The sequence below is a fragment of the Musa acuminata genome, chromosome BXJ2-5 (assembly GCF_036884655.1).
Source record: "Musa acuminata AAA Group cultivar baxijiao chromosome BXJ2-5, Cavendish_Baxijiao_AAA, whole genome shotgun sequence".
NCBI classification, from domain to species: domain Eukaryota; kingdom Viridiplantae; phylum Streptophyta; class Magnoliopsida; order Zingiberales; family Musaceae; genus Musa; species Musa acuminata.
In genome coordinates, this window is record NC_088342.1 from 27,756,069 (window position 1) to 27,769,663 (window position 13,595).

Sequence of the window (13,595 nt, forward strand, 5' to 3'; positions counted from 1 at the left end):
TGGGGTATTTATAGGCCCCAACCTAGTTTGAATTCCGAGCTCAAAATTGTAAATTTTTGGAATTTCCGCGGTTTGGCGGTTGCACCGCCTGACTGGGGCGGTTGCACTGCCTGGCAGAGCTCGAAGACTGAGCCTTTGGGCGGTGTCACCTCTTGTCAGGGGCGGTTGCACCACCTACCAGAGCTCGTAGACCAAGCTCAGGCGGTGCCACCGCTTGACTGGGGCGATTGCACCGCCCAGCCAGAGCTCGGAGACCGAGCTCATGCGGTTGCACCTCTATCAGAGGCGGTTGCACCGCCCAGCCAGAGCTCGGAGTCTGAGCCCTGGGCGGTGCCACCGCCGACCCAGGCAATGCCACCTTTGGCCAAGAATCTGAGTCCGAATGGGCTGATCCATTCGACCCAATTTGGGTCTGTCGAGGGCCCAATTGCCCTAAGATTAAGTTAATGGGATCACCTCCCATTTCTAACTTAATCATCATGCTAACTACGAATTTCTTAAGACATTTACTACAACTTGCTCCGGTGCGTCAATCGCTTCTTCCGGCGAGCTTCCGACGAGCTTCCGTCGATCATCCGATGAACCCTCGGTGATGCTCCTGCGGACTTCCGGCAAACTCCTGGACTTGCGACGATCCACTTGGCAAGTTCCGACGAGCTTCTTTGGTAAGCTCCTGGACTTCTCGGATTTGTTCCCGTAGAACCTCCGACGACCGTCCGAACTTCCATCGAATTCTCGAACCCCCAACGTGATCATAGTCTTGACTCCGGCGCAACTCCTGCTGCATGTCTTACTTTTATCGTAGTTAATCCTGCACACTTATCTCAACATATGGATTAGATAACAAATGACAATTGACATCATCATCAAAATCCGAGATTCAACAATCTTCCCCTTTTTGATGATGACAATCAATTGATAATGGAGTTAACTTTAACTCCCCCCTATCTATGTGCCATAATTGAGATAAGTCATTCTTGAATTCAAAGCCTTTGAATTCAAGAGACATATTGATAAGTTAAAATCATTTAAACTTATCAATACTCCCCTCATGATTCCCATCATGATGTATCTCTCTGAAAATGATGTATGATGTCAAGGCTTGACATCCATTTTTAAATTTCAAATGTGAATGATGGTAATGATAGCAATTCATCATATGGTAAGATATCAATATGTAAAATTTCGAAGTAAGATTTTGATATCTTATCATGATGCACACATTTCAAGTATTTTAGTAATCATAGCATTTCATCACATGGTAAGATATCAACACGTAGGACTACGATGCAAGTTCTTGATATCTTAACATGATGCAAACATAGCATATTGCTAATATGACAATCATAGTTATCATTAATTCATATATTTTCGATGATGCAAGCATGACATAATCATAGCATCAATTCATATATATGCTTTTTTCAACATAATATGGCATTTATAGCATCAATTCATATATTTCTCCCCCTTTGTCATCAACAAAAAGGAGAACGATATAAACAACTTTTAAATATATGTGCGATGCCATAAGTAGGTTCATGTCATTTATCTATATAGAGTGATAGGATATAAATTATACAAACATCTCAAGAAAAACATGACATGAAGATTATAGAGTGAAAACTTCTTCTTTTTTATTTGTTATTATCTTTTTGCATGAAGGAGGAAAGCCATTTGTGTAATTCAAATCGATAGGATATTAAGGCATACTTTACAAGGATCAGGATATTTATGTGAATCAAATCCTTGCACATAAAAATATCTTTCTTTTATAAGAAGGAATCATCAAATTTATTTCTCAAAGAGAATATTTTTCACATGATAAGTCTAAAAAATATGCATTTGTAGATGATTCTATTTGTCAAAAATCAATGATGTGAATCAAACTATATATGACATATTTATTAAGTCTGAAAGAGAATAATGTATTCATGAAATCCGATTGGAACTGAAAATTTAATATAACACATTCATGCAATCGGACAAGACTATACAATCATGAAGACATGCTCATTGTTATGAAAATTTTTGTATTAATTTTCAATATGTTATTTTAGACATGTAATGGCAATTAAGTGATTTGATCATTCAATCAATAAAGTCCGAATAATAATTTTAACAAGTTTATGCATTCGGACACATCAACATTCCTAATTCTCTTCTTATGAAATCAAATTGTTCTTCACTTAGAGGTTTTGTAAAAATATCAGCTAGTTGATGCTTAGTATCTATGAACTCTATGATTACATCATGATTAGTAACATGATCTCGTATAAAGTGATGTCTAATATCAATATGTTTTGTTCTTGAGTGTTAAATGAGATTCTTTGTTAAACATATTGCACTCGTGTTATCACATTTAAAGGGAATGTTTTTAAGATAGACTTTATAATCTTCTAAGGTGTTTTTCATCCACACAACTTGTGCACAGCATGCACTAGCAGCAATATATTCAGCTTCAGTTGTTGATAGTGCAACCGAGTTTTGTTTCTTATATGACCAGGAAATAAGGAAATGTCTCAAAAATTGACATGTTCCTGATGTGCTTTTTCTATCTAGTTTACACCCAACAAAATCCACATCATAATAAGTAATTAATTTAAAATTTTTGGATTTTGGATACCATAATCCTAGATTTGTGGTGCCTTTAAGATATCTAAGTATTCTTTTAATTACTTTGAGATGAGATATCTTAGGGTTCGATTGAAACCTAGCACAAAGTCTTACACTGAACATGATATCTGGTCTAGTTGTAGTGAGGTAAAGTAAACTTTCTATCATACCCCTATAAGTTTTTTGTGTTAGGATCGGAGAGGCACTAAGAGGGGGGGGGGGGGTGAATTAGTGCAACGGTAAAGTATGATAAACTTTCGTTCGATAAAAATCAATTTCGATGAAAATCGATTTTGGAAGCTTAATAACTTAGCAGCGTATGGAAGCGTAGTGACTAAGTAAAGTAGTTTGCAGTATGTAAATAGCAAGAATAAAATGCAAATCAGAGAAGACGGTAGTTTATAGTGGTTCGGTCAATCGTGACCTACATCCACTCCTCCGATTCCTCTTCCATCGAGGCCACCGGCATCCACTAATGATCTTCCTTTACTAGGCAAAGATCAACCTCCTTCTTACACCCCTCTTACAACCTCTTACAAGTGGTTCACCCTTTTACAAAGATTTCAATGAAAAGAAAGGAGGTGAACACTCAAGCTATTGAAAACAAGACTTTTCCTAAAGCTTTTCTCAACTTCTAGCTTCTCAAAAGGTTGTATTCTCTGCTGAGAAATGAGGGGTATTTATAGGCCCCAAGAGGATTCAAAATTGGGCTCCAAATTTTGAATTCTCTTGGGTTTCTGAGGCCGGTGGTGCCACTGCCTATAAGTGGCGGTGCCACCGCCCAGCTCTCGGGTGCTGGGCGGTGCCACCGCCCAGTCTAGGCGGTGCCACCACCTAGGCCAATTCAGCTCACTGATTAGGCTCCAAACTTGGCCCAAACCAGTCCGAACTCGGGCCCAATTGGCCCCTACTTGGGTTATAGGATTAACACCTAATCCTAACCCTAATTAACGTGCTAACTACGAATTTAAAGACATTTTCTAAGCTATTACAAAGTACGTAAGTCAAGACTTCTTCCAGCGAGCTTCCGACGAACTTCCGACGGTCTTCCGATAAACTCTCGGAAACCATTCTGCGGACTCCCGGCAAGCTCCTAGACTTCACGATTTGATCTTGGCGAGTTCCAACGAGCTTCTTTGGCAAGCTCCGATCTTTCTCGGCGAGCTCCGCGAACTTCCAACGAACCTTCCGGTGAGCTTCCGAAAATCCCTTCGGCAAGCTCCCTACTCATTCTCGACTAGTTCCGGCAGCATTCCCGACGAACCTTCGGACTTCCGTCGAACTCTCGAACTCGCAACAAATCCTTCGCGCTTGACTCTGACACTTTGTTTCGCTTTATGTCTTCATCGTTATCATAGTTAATCCTGCACACACAAGCAAAAACTCTACTCCGATCTAGACAATTATTACAATGCGAATTGACATTCTGTTGCCCGGCACGTCATTGGTTGGCACTTCGTCCGGTTCTTCAGCGCATCATCCTCTCTTGTGGCTTGTTGCCCAATCGGCGGTTGACCTCTGCAATCCCGATATCCTTGGCGCAATTCCGCTCTCCTTGGCCCGATGCCCGACGTCCGAAGCGTTCAGCCATCCAATATTCTAATGTGATCTCTTCCGGCGCAACGTCAATTCCTCCTGCATTAACTGTCTAATCCTGATCGAGTATACCTACATCACTCAAAATGCAGTTTAAATTATAAACACATATCAAGTGGTTTCATCATCAAAATACGAGATTCAACAATCTCCCCCTTTTTGATGATGACAACCACTTGATGACGGAGTTAATCTTAACTCCCGGAGTTTAAACAAACTCCCCCTATCAATATGCCATATTGATAGAACCTTGAATTCAAACAGAATTCAAGTCATTGCAATATTCATCATGAACATATGCATAAACTTATGCATCACATGTCATGTCATCAACATACTTCTCCCCCTTTGTCATCAACAAAAAGGAGAAATACCACAATTAAGTATTTGTTATATGGGTTCAACTCATTGCATGAAAACCATAATATTAAATTTTTATTATCATGCAATCTAGCAATTTTACAATGTTTTAGATCTTGCAAGCTAGCAATTTAGAGATGTTCAAGAAAGCAACTCTTGCTTTTTGAAATATGCAAGTTTTATAAACTAGCAAATTCAAATATATGCAAGTTGGCATATTTGCTTTTCTTGAGATAGGCACGATAGCACATTTTTGTATTTTCTTGATGTTTCAAGCTAGCAATTCTCGGTGATGTTCAAGATAGCAATTTTTTCTCTTTTGAGAAATGTAATTTTTGCTTTTTTCTTGAATTATGCTAGCAATATATCTCCCCCTTTGTCATTGTCAAAAAGAAAGGAAAAACCCTTTATATCAATTTCTAAATCATGACAAAGGTAAGTATTCATTCTTATTTATGCATCATTATAGTTTCAATGCACAAATTCATTAACATTACATTTCATTTTTTTATGCACGATACCGAAAAATCAATCATCATTATGAGCATATCAAACATGATATTCAAGCATTCATGATATATCATTTTGGCAACATGATCATAGCTATTCAAATGATGGTATCTAAATGTCAAAATTCATTACATCCTATCATGCATGATCATTAACTTCTCATTTGTATTTCATGCATTATTTCATTTCATCTCATAAGGAATAAAAAGAGAGTTATTGGGTGATGAGATAAATATTTTATGAATACACGGAATTGTATACAAATCATATCATAAGTGTTTCATGTATTCATATTATCACATGAAGTATACAAGACAATAATGCAAAGAAATCATGTCATGAAGGATATCAATATGAAAATTCAGCAAAGATCACATGATACAATCGCAAAGCATGATATAATTATACGATATATCATGAGATGATAGTTTATCATATCAATGAAAGATATCAATTGTTAAACATGATATGATAATAGTCTCAAAATTTTTAATTTGTGATACATGTGATACATTGCGATACACTAAAAACTTTAATGCGATGCTTTTAAGGATATCAACCTATTTTTGATACAAAGCATGGCAAGAGCAATTATATTGCAAGTTTTCTAAGTTTTGCATTTTTTTTTTCTTTCGAAATAGCAATTCTTTGCTTCTCTTTATATTGCAAGATTTGTAATTCATTGGTAGTGTTCATGATAGCAAGTTCTTTCAATGAAATGATCGAGCTAGCAAATTTTTCTTCCTTTGAAATATGCAGGCTAGTAAACTAACCCCCCCTTTATCATTATCGAAAAGAAGGGAGAACTCAATGGCTAAAAATTTCAACCAATTTAACAAGCCAAACATGCAAAGAATTTATGAAAGATATCAATAAGGATCAATTCGTGAATACAAAAGATATGATTCATGATTCATTAAAATTCTTCTTAACAAGTTCACGATCAAGATTCATATAATTCATAATAAAACAAATTGATGTACAATCATCACACAAGACATACAAGGCAATGAAATCTTGCTATTTCTATATTATGAAATATATGATATCAAGGCTCATGATTCATTTGAAAAGATATAGCACAAAGAGCAACTTGAAACATTCTTATCAAGATGACATTTTAAAATATTCCAAGTATCAAGATATCAATATGACACTTCATTGAATTCTGAGAAATCAAAAGACAAGTTACACAAAAAAAATCATAATCAAATTATCATTTTTGAGATTCATAACATGTTAGTACTATTTCATCAAAATCAATTTCGAGATTCACACGATATCATGAAATCATTAATCTCGATAAGATGGGAAAAACATTTTCTTTTTAAGTGATTCTTTTAACACATCATATAAAAAAAAAAAACTCATTCATAATTCAAGTGATTTACAAGATATCATAAATGAATTTATCACTTGTATTTCATCAAAATCGAGAACTCTAGAGATAGAAAATGATTGAAGCATTTAACATGATTGAAGCATGATTCATATTTAAAATGTATCTTATGTCGTAAATAAGAATCAAGCATTTGTCAAATCTGAAATCATCCTCAAAATTACATTCAATAAATTCATATATGACAAGTATAGATTTATTAAAAAATCAATAAGATAGAGGATTACATTTCATTTTTATAAATTTCTATTCATGTGATTTGCTTCTTATAAGCATGCCTTTGCTTTAAAAAAAAAATGTCAACATTCAAGATAGAAAGGTAAATTTCGTAAAATAAATTATCAAGCATGATTCCATGATAACATCCTTTTAATATCTTGATATTCATTATCAAGTATGATTTCAAAAAGTATGTTCAAGAGAAATCATTAAGACCAAATGCATGATACACTCATTTGTTTTCAAAATATTCATCATGTTTATTTTCATGAGATTCACAAGATTGGTAAACTAAATTCATTAATCTCAATAGGATATAAAATTCATTTCCATTTCATACAATTGATTTCATGTGAGGGTGTTCAAGTCTTTTTGTGAAAACATGTATCATCATTTAAAATCAAAACATAAGTTTTGTCATAAAGCCGTCAAGACCAAACACATAAAAAATAAAACATCATGATATCGCATCTATCATCAAAAGATTATCAAGAAATTCATACATATATGTACATGCACTATGTCATCTTAATATGTCATGAGAATGTCATCTTAATTCATCATAAAAATGATTAAACCAAAAACATGTTAATCCAAAATGAGAGTTTCAAATCAACATTTACTTCAAAAACTCATGCATGACATAAAATCATCAACATACATATGTATGGATTAATCCTAAGCATTATCACATATCATATTATCATCCCTAATATTGCATCATTCAACATTTCAAAACATAACATGCATGAAACTTTTGCAATATACTTTTTATGATCAAATTTTTAAATTTTCAAAGATGCTACAAAGAAAAACATAATATGATTTTTGAAAAACAATTTTTTATTTCCTATTCCTATTATCTAAATTAAGCACTTCATGAAAAACTTCAAGTAATTTCAAAATAATTCAAGAGAGTTGAGTTACTTACCTTGTAGTCGAAGCCCGTCAAAGCCCAATTCGTCGTTTCACCTTTGGAAGTCCTTGATTCATCCTTGGTTGCCTTCCTCTTCTTTGGCCTCTTCCTCCGTTCAAGTTCATTATTTATTTTAGATTTTTGTTTAATAAACTTATTAAGATTTAGTGTTCGAAGTTCAAGTTCATCATTGTCCTCATCACTTGAGTCATCACTCAAGTGGTATTCATTTGTTCGGGGTTCCTAATCCTTCCTATTCTTTGGAAGGTGGTTCAAGTGTTCATTGTGTTCATCATGTGCATTGTGCACCATTTCATATGTTATCAACGAACCAACTAGTTCTTCAAGTGGAAAAATATTTAAATCTTTTGTTTCTTGTATTGCGGTTATTTTAGGATCCCACCTTTTTGGAAGGGATCTTAAGATCTTGCTTACGAGATCAAAATTCGAAAAAGATTTACCAAGAACTCTTAGGTTATTGACGACATCCGTAAAACGGGTGTACATGTCGCCTATAGTCTCGCTTGGTTGCATTCGAAAAAGCTCAAAATCAAGCAATAAAATGTTAACTTTCGAGTCTTTGACTCTACTAGTTCCCTCGTGCGTGATTTTAAGTGTTCGCCAAATATCAAAAGCCATTTCGCACGTAGAAATCCGATTGAACTCATTTTTGTCTAAAGCGCAAAATAAGGCATTTATAGCCTTTGCATTTAAAGAAAAATACTTCTTCTCCAAATCCGACCATTCGTTCATCGGTTTAGAGGGAAGTTGAAAACCATTTTCAATAATATTCCATAAATCCAAATTCATAGAAATCAAGAAAACTCTCATTCGAGTTTTCCAATAAGTGTAGTCCAATCCGTTAAACAATGGTGGACGAACAACCGAAAAGCCCTCTTGAAAGCCATGAAGAGCCATTTCTCTCGGGTATAAATCCAAAATGAGAAATACCGGGCTCTGATACCAATTGTTAGGACCGGAGCGGCACTAAGAGGGGGGGGGGTGAATTAGTGCAACGATAAAGTATGATAAACTTTCGTTCGATAAAAATCAATTTCGATGAAAACCGATTTTGGAAGCTTAATAACTTAGAAGCGTATGGAAGCGTAGTGACTAAGTAAAGTAGTTTGCAATTGTTAGGATCGGAGCGGCACTAAGAGGGGGGGGGTGAATTAGTGCAGCGGATTAAAACTTCGATTTTAACAAAATCTTTCGTACGTTAAGAATGAAACTTGAGAAATTTAACTTGAAGGCGTATTCTTAAAGTTGCGCAGCAAGAGTAATAAGGAACTAAAGCAGTAAGAAGATTTGCAGTAATGTAAATGACAATAATAAAAAGCAAACCAGAGATTACGCCGATTTTTAGAGTGGTTCGGTCAAATGACCTACTCCACTTGCGAGGCCCCTCTTCGATGAGGCTCCCACCTTCCACTAGCAAGTCTCTTGAAATGGAAGGGTAAACACCCCTCTTACAACCTTTTACAAGCAGCTCAACCTCTTACAAATTTTCAATAAGAAGGAAGGAGGAGAACTCTCTAGCAAATTGAAAACAAGACTTGCTAAGACTTTCTAAGACTTTTCTCTCAATCAAAATGCTTCTCAAAAGTTGTAACCTCAGCTGAGATTTGAGGGGTATTTATAGGCCTCAAGAGGATTCAAATTTTGGGCTCCAAAATTTGAATTCTCTTAGGGTTCCCGGTGCTGGCGGTTCCACCGCCCAGCCAGGCGGTGCCACCGCTTGGCTCTCGGGTGGTGGGCGGTGCCACCGCCCAGCTAGGCGGTGCCACCGCCTACAGTGTTTTCAGCCCGACTACAGTGTTTTCAGCCCGACTACAGTGTTTTCAGCCACTAGTTGGGCTTCAATCTTGGCTCTCTAGTTCGCTGGTTTAGCCTAAACCAACTCTGACTTTGGGCCCAGTTGGCCCCTAACCAGGATATAGGATTATCTCTTAATCCTAATCCTAATTACAAGTGGACTACATAACCAAAACACATCCTAAGCAAATTTTCAACCGCGAACGTCGAGTCTTGTTCTGGCGAGCTTTCCGACGAACTTTCTGCCGACGGGCTTCTAGCAAGCTCCCGAACTTGTGATGACTTTAATGAGTAGCCGAGCCTTCTCGGTGATCTCCGTGAACCTCCGACGATCTCTTCGGCGAACTTCCGAAAATTCCGACAGGTTCCCGATTTCTTCTCGGTTGGTTCTGGCAGCATCTCCGACGATTCTTCGGACTCTTAAACGTCCATCGAACTTGACTCCGGTATTCTCGCTTTGTGTTTTTTGGTTATCGTAGTTAATCCTGCACACACAAGCAAACACTCTACTCCGATCTAGACAATTATTATAACGCAAATTGACATTCTGTTGCCCGGCACGTCATTGGTTGGCGCTTCATCCGATTCTTCGGTGCATCGTCCTCTCTTGCAGCTTGTTGCCCAATCGGCGGTTGACCTCCGCAACCCCGATATCCTTGGCGCAATTTCGCTCTCCTTGGCCCGATGCCCGACGCCCGAAGCCTTCTGCCATCCAATATCCTGACGTGATCTCCTCCGACGCAACGTCAATTCCTCCTGCGTTAATTGTCTAATCCTGATCGAGTAGACCTGTATCACTCAAAATGTAGTCAAACATTTAAACACAATCAATTAGTTTCATCATCAAAATCCGAGATTCAACAATCTCCCCCTTTTTGATGATGACAACTAATTGATGACTAACGGAGTTAACCTTAACTCCCCGGAGTTTAACTAAACTCCCCCTATCAATATGCCATTGATAGAACACTTGGATTATCCCAAATCCAAGTAACATTCATCACATGTTATGAAAAACATTTAAACTATCATGCAAATATATAAAATATTTAATTCAATGCATGAAGTCATCAATATACTTCTCCCCCTATGTCATCAACAAAAAGGAGAAGTAGCTACTCTTATGTGTTTATTATATGGGTTCAAACCATTGCATGAAAAACATAATATTAAATTTTTATCATCATGCAATTTTGAAGATAGAAAATTTAGCAAGTAATGCATCATGCTTGGGACATTCAAGCTATCAAGTTTTAGATATACAAGTTTTACAGCATATAAGATAGCACTTTTGGTAATGTTCAAGATAGCAAGTTCTACATCATGCAAGCTAGCAATATTGAGATGTTCAAGAAAGCAACTCTTGCTTCTTGAAATATGCAAATTGTAAGCTAGCAAATTTTTGCTTCCTTTGCAATGTTTGAGCTAGCAATTTTGCTTCCGTTGCAAAGTGCAAGTTAGTACGTTTTGCATCTTGAGATAAACAAGATTGTATTTTTGGTATGCAAATTTATAGTATACAAGCTATCAACTTTTGCACATAAAAAGTTAGCAAAATTTTACATCTTTTGAGATGTGCAAGATGGACTATTTTGCCTCTTTTCAAATTGTGCAAGCTAGCAAATTTGCTATCTAGCAAGTTTTGCTCCCCCTTTGTCAGTGTCAAATAGAAGGGAATAACAATACAATCATGTAATTCATTTCTCTTTACTATAATATTCAAATCATGATAAGGGTAAATAATAAAGATGAAAAATGAATGTCAAAAGACATATAACATTTTTGACAAATTTCTTCTTTTGTAGATAGAAAACATGATAGGAAACAATCTTGATTCAAAAAGAAAACTCAAGTTATAAATTATCAAGATGTCAAGTAGCATGTCATGGTTTACAAAAACAAGTTTCTTGCTAGTTAATAGCAAAAAGAATCTCAATTCATGCATATAAAATCTTATGATTCACATAGAACATCTCCTCTTTTATAAAACGAGAGAATCATGATGAAGAATCTTGATTTACATAGAGTTTCAAAATATAATTATCAATATCATGAATACTAAAAGACCATGAAAATTTTGATAAATATCCTTTTAAATAGAAAACAAACTTGATTCATTCAATAGAAAATTGTGAGAAATCAAGATCATGATTTCAATAAAATCCATTAAATTCAAATCATTTTCATAATCTATGAGATTCATAAAAATAATACAAATAGATTCATCAAAATCAATAATATAGAAAAAAAATAATTTTCAAGAAGAAAAATGTTCTTCTCTTTTAGTTGCTTCAATTCATGTAATTTATTTCATTCAAGCATGCCTCCCTTTTTTTTTTATGTCAAATAAAAACATGTATCATGTTTAAAACCGAAAGTGCTAGATTTATTATGACAAGGATCAATAAGGCACTTTCATTATGGTAAAAAGAAAATCGATAATCTGTAAATTACAAGATTTATTATGCATAATTTTAAAAATCTTATGCATAGAACAAAATCATCAATCATGATATCAAGACATTTATCATTTAAAGCATTCATGATTCACATCATATGCAATACATCACATATATTATCATAATAAAAGGCATAAGTATTGCATGCATCATTCCAAATTATAAATATTTCAAATCATAATGGTATTAATTTGTCAAATTGCATCCTACCATGCATGATCATAACTTTTCATTTGTATGCATCAAAATAATCTCAAGAGTATTTCATGCATGATTTTATATCACCAAATAAGGAATATCAAGAAGAAAATAATTGGTGATGAGATAAACATTTCATGAATATAAGGAATTACATAAAAATTTTATCATGAAGGATTAGAACATGTGAATACCAGAAGACATGATTTCTTTTTGAAAAACCTACTCATTAATAATCAAAAGAAAATCTTAGGAGATCGATTAATGAAAAATCTTGATTCATAATAAATCTTAATTTGTAAATATCACGGAATCAAGATCATGATTTTAGATAAAACTCATTCAAATTCAAATCGTCTAAATCATCAAAATCTCAACATTTCTTTCAAGAGATTCAAAATGACATAAATAATTTTATTGGTCTCTTAGGTATAAATCAATAAGATAGAGAAAAAGAAAATTTTCAATAAAAAATCTTTCCTCCTTTTGTTTCAACTTATTGATTGATTCCATGCATGCATCTCCTTTTCTTTCAAATCCATGCATCATCGTTTTAAAACAAAAAAAAATCAAAGATCATCAAGATAAAAAAGTGCAACACATAATTCCAAAAAAAAAAAAGATTTCAACTCATTACTTCAAGTCAAATCAATATCATGATTTTGATATAACTCATTTGTAATTCAAATCATCAAACCAAAATCATTTTCAAGGGATTCATATAAATCAACAAGATAGAGAAAAATAATTTTCAAGAACAATGCTTTTCTCTTTTTAGTTATTTAAATTCATGTCATTTATGCTAGATAAAAATGTGCATCAACATTTAGGATCGAAAAATGAATTTTGTCATAAAAACCATCAAGACCAAAAAATCATCATGTATAACTTTACAATCTCATGCATAAAATCATCAAATCATAGCATCAAAACTTTCAATAGTTTCATTACAACATCAAGTAAGGTTTTATTGAACATAATTTTGAATGATTCTTATAGATATTTAAAATTTCTTTAGTTTTACTTTATATGATTGACTTTATATTAGCATGCTTCAAATTTTTGTTCTTATGTCAAAACTATACATCATGTTTGAAAACCAAAGATAAGGTTCATAAAAAAAATCATAAAACCTTCCATTCAAAAGTCATGCATCGACATTGAAAATCAATATGGAAATCGTCAAAGTACAAATTCTTGCTTCTCAAGCACATATATAAGATTAATCTTACTAGGTGTATAAGCATTATATTTATATCTAACATTTTATTGCATTAACATAACACAAGCAATTTTCAAGAAAATTAATCCTAAACTAAATTAAAAATAACTCAAGAAAGTATTATGTAATTTCGAAATGAATTAGTGGGATTTTGATTACCTCATTGTTGAAAGAGGGTGAGGCATAGTTTGCCACCTCGCCTTTCTTGATTTTCTCCTCGTCTTCGGAAGAGCTCAATTCATCCCAACTTTTGTTCTTCTTGCGTTCAAAGCAAGTAATTCCATT